The 25317-nt window shown below is 46.8% G+C and overlaps 1 protein-coding gene and 1 long non-coding RNA gene across 2 annotated transcripts in view; one reads left to right on the forward strand and one right to left on the reverse strand.

Moving 5' to 3' along the window:
• The window catches only part of CFAP251 (cilia and flagella associated protein 251), a 663510-nt gene that overhangs the window by 349294 nt on the left and 288899 nt on the right, over positions 1 to 25317 (reverse strand). The window lies entirely within an intron of this gene.
• Positions 9075 to 15781, forward strand: LOC147679422 (uncharacterized). Its single transcript, XR_015300880.1, has 3 exons — positions 9075 to 10505; positions 10573 to 11112; positions 11258 to 15781. It is a non-coding gene; the product is annotated as an uncharacterized LOC147679422 (long non-coding RNA).

Genomic DNA, 25317 nt, shown 5'->3' on the forward strand with positions numbered 1-25317 from the left:
AAGACCGAAGACATTATCATTTTAGGCCTCGGCGATGAAAAGGTGACAGTCGACGTTGAAGAAGCGTCAATGATGATGATAGTCGACGGAGGAGCTGTCGACGACAGCGTCATCGAATAAGTCATTTTCTGAGGTTAAACTTTCTGTGACAGTCTTTTTGATGATAAAGACTTTCCAGACTTTCTCGGGGGCGTACTAGGTCTTCGAGGTAGAGGAGGAAGGCAAGGTAGAATCCTTGGTGGATTGAGCTTTTCTCGACACCTTAGCCCCAGGAGAAGATACCTCTTCCTCAGCCTTCCTCCTTCTAGAGGACATAGTTGACCCCAAGGCCACACTTCCTACCTCAGATAGGGGGTTGTCCTGGTTTTTGATTTTCTGCAGCCACAGGAGAAGACAACCTTCCTTGTATCTGAGGGTCTTCTGAGGAAAGGTCTGCAGATCTCACAATCCTTTACGTCATGGTCTGGATAGAGGCAATAAATACATTTCTTGTGGGGATCTTCCTTAAAAAGCCTAAGCTTGGGGGGGAGGAGCTTCGCGGGCAACCAAGATGGCCGCGTAAGCTCGGAGCTCCGCGGACCTTCCGATCCTCCGCAAATATCCTGTCTGAAATCCTGATCCACGAGGGTGGATTTTTGTTGCTGATGGTCTACTGAGGCGAGAACCGTTTTCAGACTACGAATCGGTGTTTCCTACGCTGAGCTACGTCGAGTGGGACTCCGTGCAAGTGTAGTGCCATTGTCTCTCCGGACTCCGTCACTACGCACGACCGACCTGCGGAGTGCCTGCTTGTCGTCTTCACCGGTGGGATACTAGTGCCCGCAGTGCGTTCCTGAGACGGCCTCTTACTGTCCGGCCCGGACAAGATTTCCGGCTCACTGGGCTCGGGTTTGCCTGGCACAGCCCTTTGTCCTCATCGGACCTAACATGGCGGGCAGAGGGGACCCCGACAAGACATCGGGCAAAGGCGTCCGCGGCAAAGCACAGTCGCAACAAAACAGGATTGAGCGCTATACCCAGCCGAAGACGCCACCTGTTACCTGACCCTCTGCCAAGAACCTCCCGCCCTCGGGCTCGCCGGACGGCTCGGAGCCTACCCTGAGCGACATCATGGGAGCCATTACTAGTTTCCGGGCGGACATGCAGCAACAACACGAAGTCCTTACACATAAAGTGGACACCATGGCCGTTGACCTGACTCTCATTAGAGCCGATCTGGGCAAGACTAATGATCGAGTCAAAAATCTGGACATTAAGACCTCCAGCCTGACGGTCGACGTCTCGGACCTACAAACGGAGGTCCGGAACCTGCAGAGGACCGCGGAACACTTCTCAAGGTGGCTGGAGGACTTTGAGAGCCGTGCCAGGCGGCAGAACGTCCGCATAGTCGGTGTCCCGGAGGGTTCGGAGGAGGCGGCGACGGACCTCCTCGTTGAAGAACTGATAAAGACCCATCTGGCACCGCCTGGCCTTAGCAACTTTTTCTCGGTGGAGCGTGCTCACCGAGTGCCTGGTGGCCCGCCGAAGTCGGGCGTGGCGCCTAGACCCATCGTGGCTCGGCTGCTCAATTTCCGAGACAGAGACGCGGTCCTGCAGGCATCCAGACGGCATGGACCGCTTAAATATCAGAACGCCGACATCCATTTCTATCCGGACTTTACCAGGACAGTACAGCGACAGCGCCAGAGCTACGCCGGGGTGAAGCGGAGACTACGGGACTTGGGATACAAATACTCCATGATGTTCCCTGCCAAGCTCCGGATCGAACACGAGGGCCGAGCCCTCTTTTTTGACTTTGCTGAAAATGTGAGTGACTGGCTGGACACTTTGTCGCCGCGCCGAGACGCTCAGGATGAACATGATGGAGGTGCTTCTGGTGGCCCGGACCTATGAGACTTGGCTCTATAGTGGGTGAACCACCGCTTGTTATTTCTGCCTCGTGTGACTATCGGGTATTGCCTTAATTGATCCTGTTGACTTTCCTGTTCGTACATGGAGGGTGGCGGGGGGTGTTCGCGGAGATTCCTTACTCCTCTGGGTCTCTTCTTGTAGAGTAGTTATGGGGCTACAGGCACACTGCTGGTTGGGGGGGCTTTTTAGTCATATGCAGGTGTGCAGGGTGGGGGGTGCAACTATGCAAGTTTATTTGTTTGTTCGTTCTATTTCTTCCTTTTTCTTGAGGCAATGGATTGTGATTCTTACTGTATACTTGACGACTGAGTTGGCTGGGGTCGGATGGGGCGGGTTGCTGGACGATGGGGGGTAGGAATTTAAAAGTGCTCAGCTGGAATGTTAATGGACTGGGTGACCGAGTTAAGAGAGGGGTGGTGATCCAATTGATAAAGAGACATATGCCCGATATTGTGCTTTTGCAAGAGACGCATTTGGTAGGGAACTCCTGTAAGGCCCTCAACCGTAAAGGCTACAAAATGGTTGCCCACTCTGGGTTCTCCTCGGGTTCCCGGGGGGCGGGCATCCTGGTGCGTGCGTCCCTTCCCCTTGAAATAGACGTCACAGTGCTTGATGATAGGGGACGCTACGCCGCTGTGGCGGGAAGATGGGAGGGGCGTTCCTTAGCGCTACTTTCGGTTTATGTTCCCCCGGGCCTCCAATCCAGCACCTTTCAAGACCTTGGTGGCGCCATCTTGTCCCTGCCTGCGGGCTTATTGATACTGGGGGGAGATCTCAACTCAGTCTGCTCTGGCTCCCTTGATCGCCAACCGTCGAGGGACCTCCGAAGTTCCCAAATGTGGCTGCCGGCCTTCCTCGACTCCATGGGGTTGGTGGACAGCTGGCGATTGCTGCATCCCGCGCTCCGCCAATTTTCTTTCCTCTCGAGTGCCCACGGGAGTCTGTCCCGTATAGATTACGTCCTTACCCTGGCGGCACATTCACCTGCCGTGTCTGAGGCCCGTTTTCTGGCACGGGGTATTTCTGATCACTCCCCGCTGTGGGTTTCGTTTGACTTTGGCATCGTCCTGTCCAGCCGTCCGGTGGCGGTGAACCCTTGGTATTTTCGCAACCACAAGACGCGCGCACTCCTAGCCAAGGCCATCGACTTGTATTTCTCCGAAAATGCTGGCTCGGTTGGCTCGGCGGTCACACTGTGGGAGGCGTTCAAGACTGTGTTGCGGGGTGAGGCCCTAGCTCTCATTGCGGAGGCTAGGCGAGTTCGTGATGCCGACCTTGCGCATATTGAAGAAGAGGTCCTGGACCTCGAGTCCCGCTTGGGGCCTGAGCCCGACCCTTCTCTTTTACACGACCTCTCCCTCAAACAGTCGGAGTACCATGATCTCGCCACGAATGCCGCCCTAGTTCTGGCCAAGGAACAGCAGGGCCGCATTTATGACGTTGGAGACAAGGCCGGTAAGTTGCTGGCCTGGCTGGACAGGCGCGAGATGGCGAGCCGGGTGGTGCCGGAGATCCTGGGTGAGGACGGAGTGATGGTCACGGACCCAAGTGCTATTGCCGAGTCTTTTGCTGACTACTTCCGGGGTGTCTATACTTCTAGTTCAGACCGCTCCGAGGCTGATTCGGCCGAATTCCTCTCAACGATTGACCTCCCCTGTCTTTCTGACGAGGACCGTGCTGACATGGATCGAGATATAACCGCGGACGAGATTGCCTTGGCGATCCGCGCCTTGCGGTCGGGTAAAGCGAACGGCCCCAATGGTATACCGGTCGAGTTATACAAGATTCGACCGGACGTGGTTTCTCCTCATCTGAGAACTATGTTCCTGCGGGCTCGGGAGGAGGGTATCCTCCCCTTGGATCAACGACTGGCCACTATTGTGGTTATTCACAAGGAAGGAAAACCGAGAGACGTTTGTAGATCCTACCGTCCTATCTCTCTCCTCAACGCGGAGCCCAAGATCCTAGCTAAACTGCTTGCAAATCGGCTGATCGGAGTCATAAGTGACTTGGTGCACCCGGATCAGTCGGGCTTTATTCCCCGCCGTAATACTGCTCTTAACCTGCGACGGCTGCATGGCGTCATGGCCAGAGCTCATACCCTGGAGGAACCGGCGGTACTTGCTTCCCTTTGACTCCCTGGAGTGGAGTTACCTTTGGGCGGTGTTAGCAAAGCTTGGGTTTGGACCGGGCTTCCTGGGCTGGGTGCAACTTCTTTATGCGTGCCCATTGGCTGCTGTCACAGTCAATGGCCGCATGTCAGCGTCCTTCGCGCTTCATCGAGGCACTAGACAGGGCTGCCCCCTGTCACCTCTCCTGTTTGCGTTGGCCCTTGAGCCACTTGCGGCCATGCTACGCTCGCACCCTGACCTGCATGGTATCACCTGGGCCCCGGGCTTTGAAGACAGGGTCTCCTTATACGCGGACGACATCCTGCTTTACCTTACCTCTCCCTGTAAGTCGCTTATTGTGGCGTGCGACGTACTCCGGCTGTTTGGGCGCTACTCGGGCCTGGTCATTAACTGGGCCAAGTCCTCCCTTTACATCCTTAAAGGGGACACGCCGCGCCTCCCTAGGGGCTGCAATATACAACTGGCCGGGCAAGGTTTTAAGTACCTGGGAATCTACATATCGGGTAGTCCTAAGGCGCGATATGATCACAACCTCCTTCCTCCTCTCCAACGCCTGCGGAGGGATGTGGATAGTTGGCGCAAGCTTCCGCTTTCTCTCCTGGGCCGGGCAGCATTGTTTAAAATGAAGTCCCTGCCCAGGTTCCTGTATGCCTTACAAAATACACAGGACCTGGTTCCGGCTTGCTACTTCAGAGAGGTTGAGAGCCTGCAACGTGCCCTGCTCTGGGAGGGTCGTCCTCGTGTCGCCATCCAGAAGCTCACATTACCATGGTACGACGGGGGTATCGCTTTGCCAGACGTGCGGCGGTACTACTGGTCCTCTCAGCTCACTCAAAAATATCAAAAAAGGGAGTGAAGAGGTGGTGCAACAAGGCACCGCGGTGGGCTAATCCTCCTCTTATGAACGCTTAAATAATCAACAGAGACCACCTGAAACAAATATACAATACATATTCCGATGTTGTTGGAATACACTCAGTGTGTTAAAATACCCCTCACACACCAAAAGGGCCCTTGGTGTCATGCTTCATCATCGGGGTCTTCCCGCCCCTGTTTAGAAAAAATTATTTAATAGGCACTGGCTGGTATCGTTCCGTGGAAGCCACTGACGAAGGAGGAAGCACTGAGGTGTGGGGGTTGATTGGACCCTCTATACCCTTCGCCCAGCTTGGCTCATGGGGCATTGTCTCCTCATTCAATAAGCTTACATCATCAGTATTACTGATCGAGCTTTTTTCACGTGTATTTAAATTATTTATACACATTGATCAAACACAACACTCTCTATCTGTGGGAGCGCATTAGTGAGTGACAGGGGGATCTATACTACCCGGTCCTGACGAAGGGGCATGCCGCCCCGAAACATGTTGACCCACACAGGAGAGCAAGACTAGTAACCCGATCTTGCCCTCCGCCTCACCCTTTTAACGATACCAGCCAGTGCCTATTAAATAATTTTTTCTAAACACCAGGCCAGGTATCTTTTAATTTCACTGTCTATCACTCCTGACCTCACTGACACTCACTCCATCATCACTCACATAGTACTCACAATTAAAAGGTGCTCCGGCGTAGCCGCTTGTCGCAGCACTGCCCCGTCCCGCAGCGGGGGCGGGAAGACCCCGATGATGAAGCATGACACCAAGGGCCCTTTTGGTGTGTGAGGGGTATTTTAACACACTGAGTGTATTCCAACAACATCGGAATATGTATTGTATATTTGTTTCAGGTGGTCTCTGTTGATTATTTAACCTCTCAGCTCACTGCCATCAACCATGGCCTTTATGGCCCCGCGGACAGTCCGGGTTACGCTATGGACAGATGGCTTCTGCGTGGAGGCAATTACTACCGCGCCCTGTATTCCAGGTCCTTTGATCGGCGCCTCACGGGCCCGACCAAGGCAGCGGTTCACACGTGGCGGACGATCACTAAGATACAGGGCTGGCAGGGCAGACTGACGAGATTCACCCCTTTGTATGATTCTGATATCCTAGGCAAGCTCTGGCACACCAAGGGTTTTGATAAATGGGACCTTATAGGTATCTCCAGGGTGGAAGACATGGTTGCTAAAGGAGAGGTCAAGACCTTCCCCCAATTACAGGCCGAGTATCGCCTGGGCAGATCGGAGTTTTTCCGCTACGCCCAACTGAAGCACGCGTTAAACGCCGCTAGGCTAGCGGAGGGCGAAATCCCTGAAAGCTCCCCCTTGGAGGACAGGATTCTGGACGGCCATATGCCTGATTGATCAATTTCTTGTAGGACAAAGAAATGGGACTATGTTAGAATTGACCTCCTCCAGCGCTTGCGAGAACAATGGGTAGCTGACGGCCTGGAACTGGACGACGAGGACTGGCAGAGTGCTGTGTCTTCCCCTAAGGAGGTCGCCATTTCCTCGTGTCTGCGCCTAGTGCAATTCAAGATCCTGCACCGGGTGTATGTCACCGGCCCCCGGCTTGTGCACATGGGCTTCTCGCCTGATGGCTTTTGTCGTCGCGGCTGTGGAGCCCTTGCTACCTTCATGCATATTTTGTGGGAATGCCCTGTCATTGCCCCCTACTGGGAGAGAGTACATAGTGTAATGAGGGAAGTGACTGGAGTTGGGTTGGCAGCAGAGGCGCGGAGGTGCCTCCTCAACATTTGGGAGCCAAATGACTATAACACGGCACAGACTCGTTGGGCTACACTAGGCAACATGATTGCGAAGCGAGATATAGCGCAGAAATGGGGTTCTACCACGGCCCCCCTGGTGGTGCAATGGAAGGCCAATATGGATTGGTGTATGCTTCGGGAAAAGACGGTGTACGCTGCCAGGGGGAGGCCTCAGACGTGGAACAAGGTGTGGGGGGCGTGGAATGCCTACAGGGGTGATCTGTGCTTACCACCAGAGCCTATTCCCCGCGAGGAACACCTGTCACCGTAGCCGTTGACACCAGCTGTTTCACACCGACTGTCATTCTCCTGCTCTCCTTCCCCCCCCCCTACATCCTACTATCCGTTCTTTTCTAGACTCCTACCTGACCTCCGATGCCTCCAACTGACTCATACACACTTCTTTTACTCCATTGCCTTTCCAATGCGCCCTTTGGCGTTTCTTCCTTGGTTTTGGTTATTTCTATAAAATAATAAAAACAACCTGCAATGTCCTGTTGTAATTCGTTTTGCACTTTCGTCCTCCTGATACTATGCTGCCTTGCCTCCGGGATGTTAGGCTGAATAGCTGTGTGCTTTGATATAATAAAGGTTTTAAAAATTAAAAAAAAAAAAAAAAAAAAGCCTAAGCTTCCCACAAGATTCACAAGGCCTAAAGAGAGATTTAGAATATGTCATCTTTAAAGTAGGTAAAAACCAACCAAAGTTGTGAAGTACTGAGCAGAGCTCAGGGAGACTCCCTTCACACGATGTGCGGTAGAAAATCTGAGAGCCTGAGCTTCTGAGGAGAACATTCTGGTGGGTGCTGTCGCCTGATTGGCTGCAGTTTGGTCTATACAAAATGACTAGGATAGTCATGATTGCGGAAGTTTTTGCTCCGGTAGCTCAGGGCTACTTTACTTCCTGGTTGGTTATTACCAAGGATTTTTGGTTTTTATGTGTATATAATTGCTTTTTTATGTACCGTGGGACTCCCACTCCGACAATGGGGAATGATTCAGGCATGTGAATCTATGAAAGACACCCCAAAACTGGAGAACAGGTGCTGTGTCTGCGAAGCGCTATAGGGCTGGAAGTTGCCACTTTCCTCGAGCGATGTGCCAAACACGCGCTATATCGCCCGAATCTGTCACTCACCTTGTGTACTCAGGCTGTGCCAAGCTACTGCACTGTGACCAGAAGGGCTGGCTGCTCAAACTCACCGCCGCCCGCGGGGCGTAAGAAGAACCAACGCTGTGGCCCCAAGAGCACCGCCGCCGGCCCGGGAGACGTGGGTGGAGCTTCACGGGCTTCCCCCGTGATGTCGGGGAGCTGCGCTGACAACACCGCACCGAGGGAAGAAGAGGCGCCAACGAAGGTCTCCGCTGTGGCCCCCGAAGCCTAGGAAGGCCGGAAAGGGCAGCGCTTTGCCCAGCAACCGGGGCCCCGGTTGCGTCATTGGCCGTGCCCCCTGAAGCCGCGCTGGGATTGGTTCCCAGACCTCGAGGCCGATTGAGGCCCGGGCCGACCCTGTACTACATCGGGGGGCTCCGCAGCCTGTGGGAGCCCCATTCCATCTCCTCAGCTGTAGAGAGCCCTAGGAAACAGGTGAATCTCGCCGCCCCCCCTCCAGGAGAGAGCTCAGAGGGACCGTAGCAGCGGGCTGCCTGGAGAGGAAGGGAAGGGGGCGTCTCCCCGCGATGAGGCCTGGTGCTGCCTGGCTCCTGCGGTGCCCCTCTCCACATTACACCAGTGAGTGCGTGGGGAAGTTGGGGCCTATACCCCTTTAAGGCCCTACATATTGTCCTGCTGGCCAGACTATCAATAGAGAGCCCTCTCTTCTACCTGCCTGTTATGGCAGAGTTTTTGGCTTTACTTAGAAGTGATATAGATCATTAATCCTGCTCGCATCTAGTATAGGTATTCTTAGCCTGTGTTGGCCCTTTTAAGCCCTTTTTCCAGACCTAGAAGAGGATAGCTGCTTAATATGCCTTTATTCTTGACTTTAACCTGTCTATTGCCTATTGGCTTTGACATATTAGACATATTGGTATGGTTCATGTAGGTATTCTGACAGAGCTAAGGAGCATTTCACCCCTTTCAGGCCTAAAGCTAGAGAGACTCCATCTTGATGGAAGCAGAGAGGCTTTCTAGGGCAAAAGCAATGTTGATAGTTATAACTGTTGTTCGCCCTAAGCGGACCGGAGAGAACCGGCCAGAGCTGAATCTAATCAGGAATTGTTCCCGGGCTCAGTCTCTAGACGAAACAAGCAGACTGGTCACTGTGGGAGCGTCTAGCGCAAGGAGCCTGGTGCATGGGATTGGTCAGACAAGGCAGCTGGCTGGAACTTTCCATGAGGAAACAGCATTCTATATTTGTGAAGTGCAGAGGCGGAGTCAGTCAGTCAAGCAGAGGGGAGTCGGAGAGGAGTCGAGGAGAGAGTGAGTCGAGGAGAGAGTCCAGCAGAGAGGAGCAGTGGAGTGGAGTTGGCAGAGAGAGAGAGAGGGTTCAATCTGGAGAAGAGCTGAGTTGAATAGTGAGCTGGAACTGAAGGAAGCAGTCAGAAGCAGTTGTTTATCAGGAGGAAGTGTGAATAGCTGGAGTCTGAAGTAATGCCTTTTAGAAGAGTTAGAGGAGAGCTCGTGGATTAACCTATGAGAGCAGATGGAATTGGACATTGGCGCAGAGATAGAGTGAATAAGAGAGACAGAATGAACAGTGATCAGAGCGGCAGGAACTATTAAAAGAGTGAAGACGCAAGGTGAAGAGACAGTTCGTGTGGGGAAGAGGAGTCCAGAGACAGAGCGATCAGCGCAGAGGTGTACCCAAGAGTGCAGGAGAGGAGAGAGAGAGCATGAGATGAGCCAAGGCACAGACGAGAGAGGAACCCAGATGACAGCTAGAACAAGACTTCACACTAATCAGGTGATATTGTTTTCATCACATTAGCTACACTTAATCTTTTCCCTTTCAGCGGTGTGTTCCTGTTATGTGTAATCTTTTCTCTTTCAAGCGGTGTGTTCTACCTATAGTCTTTGTCAGATCTGTGTTGTATTAATAATAAATGACCCCCCAGTTTATAACTAACTGGTGTGTAATCCCTATTCTTGTTCACTAAAGGTAAACATAGCTCCTAGGTAATTGCTGCATGAATGGATGAGTAATCCCAATCAGGTGAGTGGTGATCACATAAACAGGGAGTGAGTGAATCTTTGATGCCAAGAGCAGAGAGTACATTATATAATCCGGAATAACATCCAAAGTCATCATTGTAGTTTCATCCCGAGTAGACAGCTGAGATAATATCCCAATATATATATATATATATGTATAGGTGTTCATAGGAATGTGGTCGTCGTTTGACACGCGGCGTTAATGAGAGCACTGGGGAGGATTACCAGTGTGTAAAGCCACCGGATTGTGGTAAAAGACTAAGTGAGAGCGGTGAGAGGGAGATAGATCACCGTGTATGTTTCGCAGGATCGCGAACGCTGGAAAAGGAGAGCACTGGGGCTGCAGACCCACGTGTGTAGACGCACCAGATTGTGTGTCAGATCTGCCCTAGGGTAGAACGGTCTGGGTCAGGGTGGCCGCGAGACCAACTGATGTGAATAAGTGTAGTGTATGGATATCCCTAGTAATCTTAGTATAATATGAGCTTGTATATAGCGAGTTCCCTATCCTCAGGTAGGTACCAGGTGCCTGGATAGGTGGTCCTGAGGACGGAAGGTGAGTACGTTTTGGCTGGGTCATAGGGGCCCCTGGGGGCTGATCCCATCTAAACAGAAAATCCAGCCATTACATTTTGGCGTAGTCGGCATCTTACGAATCCTGTGTGACCCCATGTGTTGTGAGTAAGCGCCAAACATTACATTTTGGCGTAGTCGTCATCTTACGAAGCCTGTGTGCCTGGCCATGTGTTTAGAGAGGTTCCCATGTGTTGTTAGTGAGTGCCATGAACGCCAATTACATTTTGGCGTAGTCGGACAGTTTACGAACTCTGTGTGCCTGGCCATGTGCTTAGAGAGTTGCCCATGTGTTCTGAGGGAATGCCCTGAACGCTAGTTCCATCTGGCGTAATGTTGCAGTTTATGTAGCCTGTTAGACCTATTGGCTTGAACAGTTGCAGCGTGAGGAGATTGTATTACATCATGGCATTTGGTTTATTCAGGGTGGAAGGAATGGTTTTCATCTTGGTGTTTAAACTGTCAGAGTTGAAGGATGGCATTACATGAGGAAGCCAGTTACATCTTTGTGATGGTCCAATTGTATAAATGTGTGTAAAAAGTGCTTTTAAATTGCCCATTAAATTGCTTGCTGCATCTGCTTATGCTGTGCAATGTGAAATGTGTTCATTTTAATATGATCTGTGGAGTTCTGTGAATATAGCTCCTTGTAAATATGGCTTTAGAATAGCGCCATTTTAATGTGCCTTGTGAGGTGCAGGTTCTCATGTTGATCTGCTGTGTTGCTTGTGAATGGTGCTTTGAATATATTCCTTGTGACAAGCGTGTCATTTTTTGAGTTTGTTTATTGTCTTGTAAATATGGCTTTAGAATAGCGCCATTTTAATGTGCCTTGTGAGGTGCAGGTTCTCATGGTGATCTGCTGTGTTGCTTGTGAATGGTGCTTTGAATATATTCCTTGTGACAAGCGTGTCATTTTTTGAGTTTGTTTATTGTCTTGTAAATATGGCTTTAGAATAGCGCCATTTTAATGTGGTTTGTGAGGTGCATGTTCTTTTGTTAATCAGTTGTGTTCCTTGTGCATTGCGCCTTGGAAATGTTGTTTGTGAAAGGCTTGTCTTGTAAATATGGCTTGTGAATAGCGCCATGTGGTCATGGCTTGGACAGGACATGTTCTCATTACGTTTGGCAGGAGAGAGCTGGATCTTTCTCGGGTGCTTGGGGATAACGTTTTTGAAAATGTGTACGTGTTAGCTGTGAACGTGAAGAAATGTGCTAATGATTTTCCCATGTAAAAATGGACGTTGGGAAATGTTTCCATTTGAGCTGCCAAAGGGTTAATATCTTGAGTTGAGATGGCAGCCTTTATTTTTTTTTACATGCTGTCAACATGCATGGTTATCTGACCTGACTATAAAAGTCAGTGAATTACTTTAAGGATTTTTGATGGTTTGATTTTGACTTTTTTTTTTGGTTCCTTGGTCAGCCTACGTGCTTTGTCAGTTTCTTGACGGAAAGGTAACATCTTGTGTTTTGAGAAGGGTTCTGTTCATTTCACATTCCTTTTGAAATGCGTCTACGAATTTGTGTGGGTTCACTTTGGAACTGAAGTGTTTATAAATCAACCAGTGAATTACGGAGAAAGCTGTTCTTTTAAAATGAGAGAAATGTTAAAAAGATAGCCCTAGAGTGCACGCTACGAGCTGTTTTCATTAATTATTTCTGTGAGGGGTTTCCATCTAGACAGGAATGTGATGGTTGCAATAATAATAGGTTTAGAATAATAAATTTTGCCCGACAGTGCGTGGTAACATGTGCTTTTAATTAGTGTGAGGCAACCATGTGCTTTTAAATGAAAAAAGTTAAAACGTGACATTATTATTTTCCCAAATGTGAATTAAAATGTATGCTTTTATAAATGTGTCATCAAAAAATGTGAACTTAAATATAATGTTGATATGAATATGCATTTTATGCTGTTTTACAAATTATTTCTTTTTGACAAATGGACCATGTTAATTCGTTTCTCAAATGCAACATGTATAATATTGTATGCCAAAGGTAGTTTCCCCTTTAAATGTCTTGCCTTTCGTTTGATTATTTGGACAAATGTCTTTTTATAAAAAATTGGATCTTTTTTAATTGGCAATACACTGTAACAGAATTGTTTTTTTTTATTAATATTCGCCTCCGTTAGTTTGAGAATCAGGCCATGAGAACAGGCAAAAGGAATTTGTTTTTTGACCTTGGCAGCCCAGCTGGTCTGCGCAGACAAACTTTTTTTTTCATTCTGCAAGTTTAGATCACGTCCCAGTGTGTTATGATTGGCTACAGTTCAATTTTCTTCCGCGCACGGCTTGTTTATTTAAGGGCGGGGTGGCCTAGCTCTTCAGACTCTGACCATGGAAATTGGGAAGCTTGCAGTGCCCTGCTGATGCTGTCATCATTTGGCAGTATTTCAAATTTTTTTTTTTTTTTCCACACTGTAGCATGACTCTTGCCCAGAAGGGTGGGACTGGCTTAGTTAGGATTAGGGTATGTTAGGCCCCACTCAATGTTGCTAAAAGTTAAATTTTGAATGTTTTAATTAATTAGGATATTTTCTTTTCAATAATGAAAGGCACCCGGGGTGCTTTTTAAATGGAAAATTTTATTTTACAAGAATAATGATACTTTTTCTCTGGTTTCTAGGATTGCTGCAGTTGGGGTGCGTGCGTGCATCTGCCCACTCCCTTTATTTGTTTTAGCTTTTTATTTTCATGTTATTATTTTAGTTTATTGTTTTGGATGATGGAACCAGACCAGACCAGACCAGACCAGACCGGGTGATGGATGGCCACATTGGAGGAAGTATCCAGGATGCAGGGTGGTGGCCTACACTGAAGAATTTGGACATTAAATAATCCCTTGGACAATCAGGCCCCACTTTTAAAGCAAAAAAACGTGTCACCTATTGTGACTAAGTTATTTAATTCCTTGGCCTGCAATACTACAAGCAGGCCCCACTTTTAAAGAACAAGAAAAAAAATGTTTTCTTTGTAACAGTATTATAAATGAATTTGGACATTGAATGATCCCTTGGACAAGCAGGCCCCACTTTTAAAAAGAAATGAAACCCAAACATGTTTTATTTGTTACAGGATTGTAAAAGGACTTGATTCATAATTCCTTGTACAAGCAGGCCCCACTTTTTAAAGCAAACAAAAATATGTCACCTATTATAGTTTTTCCCAAATGAAGGACTTTTTTGAATGATGGCGCACACATGTGCTCCATTGTGTGATTTAAGCTTGATGTTACACTAGTATTCTTGTAGACTGGGGTTGTAGTTTTTTTTTTACTGTTCTTGCATTTTCACCTTAATTGATCAAAGGGTGGTTACCTTACAATTTAGATGGTTCTGGGTGGTGTGTCTTTTAGTATGATTATGTGTTCATGTTTATCCAGACCTTGCAACAGTTTGTCATGTTTATTTCTCAGATTTCACCTTAAATTGACTAATGTCAGCAGGTAGGCCTCATTTAGGCCTATTGTTATTTTCATCTCACATATTAGCACCTACACCAATAGTTTCATGTGTCATCATTAGCTTAAGTTGCCTATAGTACGTAAGGCTCATTTAGGCCCTTTTTTGTTTTCTCATTAGAAGTTGAAACACATTTAGCCTTAAGTTGTCCGAAGTAGGCCCATTTAGGCCCCTTGCTGTTTTTATTCAACACATAAGTCCCTACATCATTAGATTTCACCAGTTATCATTAGAAGTTGAGGAACATTTAGTTTGTGGATGCTTTGGTTAGTTTCTGTTGTTATCAGATCCAATCTCAGATATGTTTCAGCATTCGGGTCAAGGGTGCTTTGATTTGTTTTTAGGTTTCTATTCCTTACAATTGAGTTTCAGGTGGAATTTTCTTGAGTTGTCATTGTTTTTAGGGAGTTTTTTAGGTTTTTGATTTGTTGATAGATTGTGTTGATGTTTGTTTATTTAGATGTTATTGTTTGTTTGATGTTCGCAAGATAAGGATCTAAGGGTGGATGGCAGGGATATTTAGCAGTGATATAGATCTTAATCTTGCTCACATCTAGGATAGGTATTTTTAGCCTATGTTGATAGATTGTGTTGATGTTTGTTTGTTTGGATGTTATTGTTTATATAGATGCTCGCATGATAAGGATCTAAGGGTGGAATGTTATGGCAGAGTTTTTGGCTTTACTTAGAAGTGATATAGATCATTAATCCTGCTCGCATCTAGTATAGGTATTCTTAGCCTGTGTTGGCCCTTTTAAGCCCTTTTTCCAGACCTAGAAGAGGATAGCTGCTTAATATGCCTTTATTCTTGACTTTAACCTGTCTATTGCCTATTGGCTTTGACATATTAGACATATTGGTATGGTTCATGTAGGTATTCTGACAGAGCTAAGGAGCATTTCACCCCTTTCAGGCCTAAAGCTAGAGAGACTCCATCTTGATGGAAGCAGAGAGGCTTTCTAGGGCAAAAGCAATGTTGATAGTTATAACTGTTGTTCGCCCTAAGCGGACCGGAGAGAACCGGCCAGAGCTGAATCTAATCAGGAATTGTTCCCGGGCTCAGTCTCTAGACGAAACAAGCAGACTGGTCACTGTGGGAGCGTCTAGCGCAAGGAGCCTGGTGCATGGGATTGGTCAGACAAGGCAGCTGGCTGGAACTTTCCATGAGGAAACAGCATTCTATATTTGTGAAGTGCAGAGGCGGAGTCAGTCAGTCAAGCAGAGGGGAGTCGGAGAGGAGTCGAGGAGAGAGTGAGTCGAGGAGAGAGTCCAGCAGAGAGGAGCAGTGGAGTGGAGTTGGCAGAGAGAGAGAGAGGGTTCAATCTGGAGAAGAGCTGAGTTGAATAGTGAGCTGGAACTGAAGGAAGCAGTCAGAAGCAGTTGTTTATCAGGAGGAAGTGTGAATAGCTGGAGTCTGAAGTAATGCCTTTTAGAAGAGTTAGAGGAGAGCTCGTGGATTAACCTATGAGAGCAGATGGAATTGGACATTGGCGCAGAGATAGAGTGAATAAGAGAGACAGAATGAACAGTGATCAGAGCGGCAGGAACTATTAAAAGAGTGAAGACGCAAGGTGAAGAGACAGTTCGTGTGGGGAAGAGGAGTCCAGAGACAGAGCGATCAGCGCAGAGGTGTACCCAAGAGTGCAGGAGAGGAGAGAGAGAGCATGAGATGAGCCAAGGCACAGACGAGAGAGGAACCCAGATGACAGCTAGAACAAGACTTCACACTAATCAGGTGATATTGTTTTCATCACATTAGCTACACTTAATCTTTTCCCTTTCAGCGGTGTGTTCCTGTTATGTGTAATCTTTTCTCTTTCAAGCGGTGTGTTCTACCTATAGTCTTTGTCAGATCTGTGTTGTATTAATAATAAATGACCCCCCAGTTTATAACTAACTGGTGTGTAATCCCTATTCTTGTTCACTAAAGGTAAACATAGCTCCTAGGTAATTGCTGCATGAATGGATGAGTAATCCCAATCAGGTGAGTGGTGATCACATAAACAGGGAGTGAGTGAATCTTTGATGCCAAGAGCAGAGAGTACATTATATAATCCGGAATAACATCCAAAGTCATCATTGTAGTTTCATCCCGAGTAGACAGCTGAGATAATATCCCAATATATATATATATATATGTATAGGTGTTCATAGGAATGTGGTCGTCGTTTGACACGCGGCGTTAATGAGAGCACTGGGGAGGATTACCAGTGTGTAAAGCCACCGGATTGTGGTAAAAGACTAAGTGAGAGCGGTGAGAGGGAGATAGATCACCGTGTATGTTTCGCAGGATCGCGAACGCTGGAAAAGGAGAGCACTGGGGCTGCAGACCCACGTGTGTAGACGCACCAGATTGTGTGTCAGATCTGCCCTAGGGTAGAACGGTCTGGGTCAGGGTGGCCGCGAGACCAACTGATGTGAATAAGTGTAGTGTATGGATATCCCTAGTAATCTTAGTATAATATGAGCTTGTATATAGCGAGTTCCCTATCCTCAGGTAGGTACCAGGTGCCTGGATAGGTGGTCCTGAGGACGGAAGGTGAGTACGTTTTGGCTGGGTCATAGGGGCCCCTGGGGGCTGATCCCATCTAAACAGAAAATCCAGCCATTACACTGCCAAAGGCCTGAGAACTTTGAGTACTAACTGCCATAGGCATGCTCCTGGCAGGAAGGGCTTCTTTGAGCCTGATTAGAGCCTGAACTGGCCAAATATGTGTTAACCCCATTTCCTTGATATTAGAGACTGTTCAATTGCATGAATATGTACCCCCGTAAGGTTGTCTTTAATGAGCATATGCAAAAGAGATGTGGTCTTTATTGATGTTAGCAAAATGAATGTTGCCTAAGTTGACCCTGAATGTGAGAAGCGTCACTGTTAGTGAACCCATGTACCAGGAATGTTATATGTAGTAACCTTCAGTTGGAGAAACTGTCCATTCTGCACCCTGTGCGAGTTTTGCGATTTCTAATCCTGTCCAAAGAGAGATAAAAATACTTGTTTTTGCCAATGAACCTGGGGTGGTGGTGTTTCATTGCATGTACATTACTGAATCAGTGTGAGTGTGTGCTGCACAACTACTTAACACATAGCTTCCGGAGTGCCTTCCCGCCAAATACAACCGCCGACGCCATCGGACCAGTCTGCCTGTGATATGCTCGCTGCATAACAGATAAGTTTGCTCACAAACCATAAGGCAGCCGACAGTGATACTTTTAAATGGCTGCATGACTTGAACATAGCTGGTGCATCCATCAGGAAGCAGAAACTGTTTTATCGTTAGCTCTGCCGGCCGAGGACATAATCCTACAGGTATCCGGGTAAACTTGCATGTAACAGACGAGATAAATGAAAACTCGGGATTCGGAAAGTCAGGAGCGTATAACGATGCCCAATTTGCCCTAATGGACTGAAGAATACCGCGGTGCGGAGTGCGACAGAACTGCGACCTGGCTGGGTACGCGATCATCGGTACCGCCGCGCACACCGGACACAAGCAGACTCAGCGGACCTTGCAGTTCGCCTCCTGACTGTGAAAGAACTGTGCCGCAGAGAAAGAGCTACGAGAAGCCGCCTGAGTCGGAAAAACAGGACGGCATCGATCGGGTAAGCGGGTGAGACTGGGAGTATGTAAAAAAACAGCAAAAGGAGGCGGATGTATTCAACCCCCCCACAGTGACACACCGGACCCGTTCTAAGGTCCCGCTTGGCACAGGGGTGCTATCGGGGTCAAAATTGGCTCTCGGGCTCGGCAGGACATTTCTCCATTCGCCTCTGCCTGACTCTAATATGGCGGCTGCGTTTACTAAAATGGCGGCGATCGCCGATACTCCCGTTTTTGTTTGCTAGGACTGACTGCTTCTTCCAGGTTGGAGGGCCCACCGCTTAAGGCAATTGACATCCTGCTGTCTCCATACTCTTGAGAACTGATGCATACTGCTGATTTCCTGAGACCCTCTTGCGCATTTCACCTTTGATGTGTCCCTGCGTGTACACCACCCCTGCTGGGAGATCCAATGCTGCAAACTCATCTAGGCTGAAGCATCCCATGATGGCGACGATGACAGCCCCGGGAAGAAAAGCTCAGACCTAGATACTTTTGTATGATGCCCGGTGGAGCTACCTCGCTAGCTATGAGGGAAATTGACTTTGGGCTCCCTCTTTTGACTATCACCTACCCAGCCAGACTTCGGGCTAATGCTACCGCGTCTCTCCTGAACTTATCTTCCCCCTCTATCCTTCCCCCAACACTCCCCCCTCTCCGCTCCTACTCTTTCCAGCGTCTGTCCTCTGCCCTCACATGCCCTTGCCCTTTGTCCCCACCCTGTTTTTCTGTGAACCTCTTCCCTCGCCACTTGAGACCGAACTATTTTGTCTGATGCCCGATGGAGCTACCTGGTTTAGCTACAGGGGAGATGGGCCGTGGATTCCCTCCTCGGTCGTCACCTACCCAGTCGGTCCTTAGACAGACTTCCTTTCGTCTCTATGGTTGTCTCTTCCCTTAACATCACTTTCTCTCCTCCACTACTTTCTCTCTCCTTTCTCTCCTCCCCTAATGTATTGCTGATTTTTTGATATAATGTTTACTTGTTGATCTTTTTCTGGTATATTGTTGAACCACATTGTTGCACGTCCTTTCGTCTCTCCTGTCGTCACCTCCCGCATCCTCCCTCTATTTATGTCTCTCCTTCCCTCTTCTCTCAATGTATTGTGACTGAACTATTTTATCTGATGCCCGATGGAGCTACTTGGTTTAGCTATAGGGGAGATGGGCCGTGGATTCCCTCCTTGGTCGTCACCTACCCAGTCGGTCTTTAGACAAACTTCTTTTTGTCTCTCCTTAATGTCTCTTCACTTATCCTCCCTTTCTCACTCCCCTGCCCCCTCCACTACTTTTCTCTCTCCTTTCTCTCCTCTCCTAATTGTATTACCTATTTTTTTGGGGGGTGTATTGTGTAATTGTTTAACTGTCTCTGTTACCAACGACCCCGCCGCCGCCAGAGCCAACCTACACGAAGGGATGAAAGAGGTAGCCGAGTGGATGACGACCAGCCGCCTGAAGCTGAACTCGGACAAGACGGAGGTCCTCATCCTGGGCTCCTCACCCTCCGCCTGGGACGACTCCTGGTGGCCTCCCGCCCTGGGCACCGCACCCAAACCGACAGACCATGCACGCAACCTGGGCTTCATCCTGGACTCCTCCCTCTCCATGACCAGGCAAGTCAACGCCGTCTCCTCGGCGTGCTTCAACATCCTACGCATGCTACGGAAGATCTTCTGGTGGATCCCCACCGAGACCAGGAAGACCGTCACCCAGGCCCTCGTCACCAGCCGACTGGACTACGGCAACGCCCTCTACGCCGGTACCACCGCCAAGCTCCAGAAGAGACTCCAGCGGATCCAGAACGCCGCAGCCAGACTCATCCTCGACATCCCACGAACCAGCCACATCTCCGGACATCTGAGAGACCTGCACTGGCTCCCCGTCAACAAAAGAATCACCTTCCGCCTCCTCACCCACGCACACAAAGCCCTACACGACCAAGGCCCGAGCTACCTCAACAGCCGAGTCAACTTCCACGCTCCCAAACGCCACCTCCGATCAGCCAACCTCGCCCTCGCCGCCGTCCCCCGCATCCGAAGAGCGACTACAGGAGGAAGGTCCTTCTCCTGCCTGGCCGCCAAGACCTGGAACTCCCTCCCGACCGACCTGCGCCTGACCCAAGACCACCTCTCCTTCAGGAAGAAGCTGAAGACATGGCTGTTCGAGCAGTAGCGGCACCCCCCCACCCCCAGCGCCTTGAGACCCTACGGGTATGTAGTGCGCTCTATAAATGTCATTGATTGATTGATTGATTACATTGTTGATTCTCCTGTAAAGCGCTCTGATCCCTTCGGGTCTAGCCAAAGGTTTTATCGATTGCAACATATGGGGCTGGTATTTGGGGTTATCATGACAGCTCTACATTGCAGACCGAGGAAAATGGTTTCCTCAAACGCCTCCTCAGTTTACCCACTTCGGATTCTTCAGACATCATACACAAGGAAGTGGGGTTACAGTGTCTCACAGATATAGTTGCTTCTCGCCAATTAGTGCTCTGGCACTCCATATGGTTTAAGGTGGAAATTACTTATACTAAATCAATTATTTTAGATTTCTTTACATTGGATAATGTCATGAAGATTCCTTGGCTAAGTTATATTAGCTCACAGTACAGCAAATTATTCAAGATCTCAGTACGGATTACTCCCCCCAAGGTACCATTAATAAGGAAGTCGTCCATTAAAGAAATTTTATGAACCCCAGGAGTGAAACTCGGCTTGTCTGTGAACGCAGGAAACCAATCGTAAAATGTTATCTATCACTCACCTCTAATGTGGGCTGTCAAGATTATTTAATATATATTCCCAATCTTATGCATCTTTTTGTATTAGTTGGATTTAGATTGGGAATTGTCCACCATCTAGTGGCTTTCCCTAAGATGAAAATGTGCCCTTCAGCCAGGATCCTCTGCCCATGTGATGGAGAAAGCAGACAGAGCACCATGAACTTAATGCTGTTTTGTGGGTTTTATTCAGGTTTTAGACGTTTTAATTTAAAACCACTTTTGCTTGCTTATGGTAGTGGTTCACAACTTGCTGCAATAAAATATTTGTCTGAACTCAACGAACTTAGGGTTTGTCTTAAGGTGGCACTTTTCATTTTAAATGCTTTCAATGTATGCAAATGTATTAGTGTATCAATATAGTAATGACCCTCTAAAGTCTTTTATGAATTTGTGTTGCCTTTTTTATACCATTTTATATGTTTTAACTGTGATTAATGTTGGCCCCATGTCATAGACCATGTGCTATTTGATTCATTTCTCTTGATCCTTCTATATGTAATCCACTTAGTTTTATTGTATATGATCAATTTTGGACCTGTGTTGCACATCAGCTGTTATCCGCATTTAGTCTCGATGTATGTATACTTATATGGTTGTTTTATGCATACCGAATAACGTTTTCAAATAAAATCGCCTATCCTAGTGCACACAATATGTATAGTGGATATTATAAACAAGAGCGTGGTTAACAAACAGAAAAGTAAAACATACTCCAACATTATTTGTGAAAAACAAGGACCCCCTGAGAAATGAATAAGTCTCAATTCCTAGGACAGGCAAATAAATTCCTAGGCAATCATATTGATCAAAATCACAGTAATGATAGATCAGAGAGTGACAGACAGAAAAACCGTGTAAAAAATATATTATACCTTTAATTATAAACACAAAAGTATAAAAACAAAAATCACATAAAATTACATTCAATCGTCAACAATATTCATTAGAGTAATACATGTTTAAAAATATACACAACAATGTATAAGTGGCATTCTTTGTGTTTTGCTTTTATAGACGCGCGTTTCGGCATATTAACAACGCCTTCTTCAGGAAAAAGCCACTGATTAGGCCTACGGAACATAATAAAAATATTCAAAGTCTAGACATAATTCCATATTACAACATTTTTAACTTTTATGTCGGCATTTGAATGGTTTTAAATTATACAGGCATATAATAGACACATCAACTTTTTTTTGACTTAATGATGTTAAAAAACATGGTTTCAAGTCCATACATGTACTTTTAAATGATAACAGCTAGAAACATCCATAGCTAGCAAAAACAAACAAACAATTGAGTGCTCCTATAACATCCAAAAGAGAAGTAAGAAGAGATAGAATAACAGGCCATGATGTTGTTAGTTAGTGTAAAAGAGACTTGAGAAAAAGGGAAGAACATGGGAAAGAGAAAAGGAAAAATGAGAGGAGGGGGTGGCGGAAGGCGAAAAACAAAAGAGAGGATGGCAGGGTAGGGGGGGGAAGACCAAGGAGAAAAACAGGTGGGAAGGGAGAGAGGAGAGGGAGGTCCCTTGGTCCTTTTTTCCCTTTGTTTCCCCCTCCCTTGTTTTTTAGTTTTCTTCACTCCCCTCCCCTCTTGCTATAATGTCTCCTCTCTCCCGTTTTTCTCCTTGGTCTTCACCCCCTACCCCGCCATCCCCTTTTTCGTTTTTCGCCTTCCGCCACCCCCTCCCCTCCTTTTTCCTTTTCTCTTTCCCATGTTCTTCCCTTTTTCTCCTGTCTCTTTGACACTAAGTAGCAACATCATGGCCTGTTATTCTATCTCTTCTTACTTCTCTTTTGTTATAGGAGCACTCAATTGTTTGTTCGTTTTTGCTAGCTATGGATGTTTCTAGCTGTTATCATTTAAAAGTACATGTATGGACTTGAAACCACCCCATTGCGCTGATGTCAGTTTCTTTTCGCGACTTTCCACGCCAGGAGCACAAAGCCACGTAAAACACTGACCAGTGGTGTAAAAAACTAGGGTCCTGAAAGGTGAACTGCCCTATCCTAGAAATCCATATAAAGAGCGCAGACGATGGGAGAGTCGGTAAGGAATTTGCAGCTAAATGGAGTGTTTACTAGATAAGGTGCTACCGAAGATAAGTAACTTGTTCATCTGATAGAGCCTTCTAACTACGGATTCCTTACCTTTTTAATAGATACCCAAGCAATACTTCCCCGAAGGTGGGTCTGCGGACCAATTTCATAAGAGGAAGTCCTGCAGGACTGAACGGGCAATGTGCCACCCCAAAGGACCTAACTGTCCAGGCAGAAGCGTTTTGTGACTGTGTAAAAGGAAGCCCATATCGCTGCCTGGCAGATATCCAGGACCAGAAGAACTCTGTGTGCTAACGCAGTGGTGGCAGTTTTGGCTCTTATTGAATGAGCATACAAGCTCTCAGGGGGTTGCTTCTTGGCAAATGCGGAGCAGATCTTGATACAGAGTATGATCCATCGGGAGATGGTCGGCTTCTGTGCGGCCAGTCCTTTCTTCGCGCCAACATTCCCCACGAAGAGTTGCTCATCCACCTGGAACTCTTTTGTTCAGTCAAGGTAGAACAACAACACTCTTTTTGGGTCCAGAGTGTGAAGTCGTTTGTCTTCCTTAGAGGGATGGGGTGGAGCGTATCAAGCAGGCAGAGTGATAGATTGGCCTACGTGAAAGGGAGTGACCACTTTTGGTCTAAAGGAAGATCTTGCAATGAGAACAAGTTTGTCTATGTAAATGCTTAAGTATAGCAGCTTGGATGATAAAGCCTGAAGCTCGCTGACCCTCCGAGCAGATGTCACTTCCACAAGAAAGGCCGTCTTGATGGTAAGGAGCCTGAGAAGGCAATTGTGCAAAGGCTCAAAAGGAGCGCACATAAATGCAATTACAATACAATAGGAAAAGTGAGAACAAAATTGAGGTCCCACTAAGCCATAATGAAAGGGTAAGGTGGAAACAAATGTTGCAAACATTTCAAAAATGTATTTACAACAGGGAAGTTGAAGAGGGATGGCTGGTCAGGCAACCGCAGAAAAGCTGATATAGCAGAAAGACAGCCCTTGAGTGCCTAGAGCAGAGCCCTGCTGAGCAAGAGAAAGAATGAAATATCGAAGTTTTAAATATCGTTTACAAAAATATAGTCGTTAAAAATATCGATTTATTATTAATGTTATGTATTTTAGTATTTTGTATGAGAATTGTTTGTATTTTTATTATATGTGATACATTTTAGTAGTTAATATATATTTTTTTAAATACAATTTTGCGTTTTAAGTTCTGTAGCAGGTTGTGGGTTTATAGGGAAATAGGGTGGGAAGTAATTTAATTATATAGATGTTATTTATTATTTATAGTAGTTAATACATTATTTTAAATTGAATTTTGCGTTTTTAGTTCGGTAGCGGGTTGTGGGTTTATATGGGAATATGGTGGGAAGTAATTTAATTATATGAAATGTATTGAATAATTTATATTTATTCATAATTGTATACTTGTGATGTTATTGGCTTAAATGTGTACATTAATTAATTGATAATTGTATCCTATTTAGTTGGTAATTAATTAAAATTAATTAATTATTAATTAATTATGGTAATTGATTGTAGGTGTGTTGTGGTGTTTATAGGTGTCAATGATGAGAAGGGTGGGAAGTAATTTTTTTATTGATGAATTATTAATTATTTGTTTATTAATTTGTTTTAATTAGTCATTATTAATTGTCATTGTGTAATTAATTTTAGGTGTGTGTTGTGGATGGTATAGTGTTAAACAGTGTGTAATTAATGAATGTTTATCATCTTTAATAATAATAATATATTTAAATTTCAATGTTATTTATGTTAATAATGGAAATAAATGTACTAAAAATGTTGATTTTTTTATATTGGTGTGGTATCCAGCACTTTCCCTAATGTTGCACTCACTGGAGTGGGAATAGTAATTTTTACTTCTCGCTATCCAACATTTTCCTTGATTTTCACTCACTGGAGTGGTAATAGTAATTTTTACGCCTTCGCTATCCAACACTTTCCCTACTGTTGCACTCACTGGAGTGGAAATAGTAATTTTGACCCCTACGCTATCCAACACTTTCCCTACTGTTGCACTCACAGGAGTGGGAATAGTAATTTTTACCCCTCCGCTATCCAACACATTCCCTACTATTGCACTCACTGGAATGGGAATAGTAATCTTGACCCCTCCGCTATGGAACACTTTCCCTGATTTGCACTCACTGGAGTGGGAACAGTCATTTTTACTCCTCCGCTATCCAACACTTTCCCTACTGTGGCACTCACTGGAGTTGGAATAGTAATTTTTACCCCTCCGCTATCCAACACTTTCACTACTGTTGCACTCATTGGAGTGGGGATAGTCATTTTTACTCCTCCGCTATCCAACACTTTCACTGCTGACAGGTTTGCATTGACAGGTTTGGGTGGGAAAACCCTCCCCCCGCTGCTGCAACAGAAGATCCTTCCAAAGGGGCAGCCTGATCGGAGGCATTTTGAATTTCTCCTTCTTGAGGAATAAATGGAGGGTAGGATAGGACACCAGTAGCAAGAACAGCAACTACAACCTACTTCTGGCATTGGCACTCTCTCGATAGGTCCCCTATCCGATAGAGATGTCACTTCCTGGCAGAGAAGATATAGATGGTCCTCTGTCAGCCTGTCTTTAAGTAGGTGGCATGGAGGGGGAGAGGTAGTCACAATGGGAAAGGAATAGCCCCTTCAGACGATCTGCAAAACCCACTGGTCTGATGGTTTTTTTTTGTTCTTTTTTTTAATAGACCACCAGTGGGGCAGGTGATGGCAGATCCTGCCCGCCACTCTGTGCCCAGAATGGTAAGAGGATAAACTGTAGGGGTTTGGAGGCTGCAGCTGCCAGGGGAGTGGTTAACTGGCCCAACATTTGGCTGTTTGACCCATTAGGTCTGTGAGTACCACGTTCTCGGCCACGCAGAGGCGGGAAGCTTGCACGTCGCAGTGGCTGAGTGGGAATAGATGTGGCTGAAAGCCCCTTTCGTGGCTACGAAAGGAGCAAAAGGCG

Source organism: Lissotriton vulgaris, chromosome 11, assembly GCF_964263255.1.
Source record: "Lissotriton vulgaris chromosome 11, aLisVul1.2, whole genome shotgun sequence".
Taxonomy (NCBI): Eukaryota; Metazoa; Chordata; class Amphibia; order Caudata; family Salamandridae; genus Lissotriton; species Lissotriton vulgaris.